Source organism: Camellia sinensis, chromosome 9 (assembly GCF_055761805.1).
Source record: "Camellia sinensis isolate YWXY chromosome 9, ASM5576180v1, whole genome shotgun sequence".
NCBI classification, from domain to species: Eukaryota; Viridiplantae; Streptophyta; class Magnoliopsida; order Ericales; family Theaceae; genus Camellia; species Camellia sinensis.
Genome location: NC_138969.1, coordinates 174,971,559 through 174,973,103, shown reverse-complemented (window position 1 = coordinate 174,973,103; position 1,545 = coordinate 174,971,559). Strand labels below are relative to the sequence as shown.

General features: G+C 38.2%; 1 pseudogene; it reads left to right on the top strand.

Moving 5' to 3' along the window:
* The first annotated feature begins 407 nt into the window (after positions 1 to 407).
* LOC145799935 (cysteine-rich receptor-like protein kinase 25 pseudogene) lies at positions 408 to 1,037 on the top strand (annotated as a pseudogene).
* Positions 1,038 to 1,545: the final 508 nt, after the last annotated feature.

Below are 1,545 nucleotides of genomic sequence, written 5' to 3'. Positions count from 1 at the left end.
GGCATTTTACCTATCTAAATATTACTATAAAGTATATATTTTATTTTGCCTATCAACTGTTTTATGTTTTTACTCCAACCATGCGCTTTATTTTAGCTATTAATCCAAATACTATTAATTTTATAGAATGCCACGTCAACAACAAAGATGGAGGGAAATGATCCTAATGATTGAATACATTTTGCCTAGCGCTGAAGGCTAGCTACATGTAGCTAGTGAATATGAGTTGAGCCAAAATGCCTAATCATATGCCTAGTGCGTTGGAATTGAAAAAAGTGAATCACACTAGGCATTTTAACTAACAAGAATGATATGCCTAGTGCATTGGAGATGCTCTCCAAACAACATATACCAAACCAACCTCAACACCCTCTTCTCTTCCCTCTCCTCCAATTCCACCTCCATCAATGGCTTCTCCAACTGCACCGCGGGCCTCAACCCCCCCTGACATAGCCTACGGCCTCTTCCTCTGCCGCAGTGATGTTTTCACCGATGTCTGCCAAGACTACGTAACCACTGCTACTAAAGAAGTAGTCCAACGTTGTCCCAAGTCGAAGGTTGTCACAATTTGGTACAATGAGTGCATGTTACAATACTCAAATAAGAGTATCTTCTCTATTCCCGATCAGTCACATATAGAAGTTTTGAGGAATACACAGAACGTAACAAACATAACTAGTTTAAGAGGAGTGTTGGGAGGCGTAATGGATGCTGCAGCCACACGAGCTTCGAATGGTGGATCGACTACGAAGTTCGTGACAAGTGAAGCTAATTTCTCATCTCTTCAAACCTTGTATGGATTAGCTCAGGGCACACCGGACTTGAATGTTTTCGATTGCAATAAATGTCTTCGTGATGGTATCTCGAATTTTCCGAGCTGCTGTGATGGAAATCTGGGAGCCAAAGTTGTGTTTCCGAGTTGTAATGTTAGGTATGAGTTCTACCCTTTTTACAACATCACTGCCACTGCACTGTTGCCTTTGCCGCCACCGCCTTCAGCAGTCATTCCTCCACCTCCAGGTCCTTCAACCAGTTGAGGTAAACTCACCCCCTACCAGAAAAAAAAAACCTCCATTATTAAACAAAACCAAACCAAGCTTTGTTTTTCGATTGTGATGGATCGACTAGATCACTTCTTTTTTGTGATTGTGCTAGATTCAGATGTAAGACTAAATTAGTTATTTAGTCATTATACTGACCCACATGATATGATAATATAAATAAGAGATTTAGTAGGATTATGATTCCATATTTTGCTACAATTAATTGGTAAATAAAGAAGAGTGTTTTCTAAATATCCTACTTTGATGGGAAAGTGAAATCATTGTTGAATAAGGAAACTGGTCATCTCCCTACTTATAAAAGGACATTCAAACTACCCATCAAATTAATTCTGAATTCAATGTATTTAGACTACCCATCAAATTAGATTTATGTTCAATCAATTTTGGATCACTCAAAGGTTTCGCATAACTGATTTGGGTATGTTATTTATTTTCCGCATTATGTTATTATTTGTGAAAATTATGATAGTTCACGATTTTG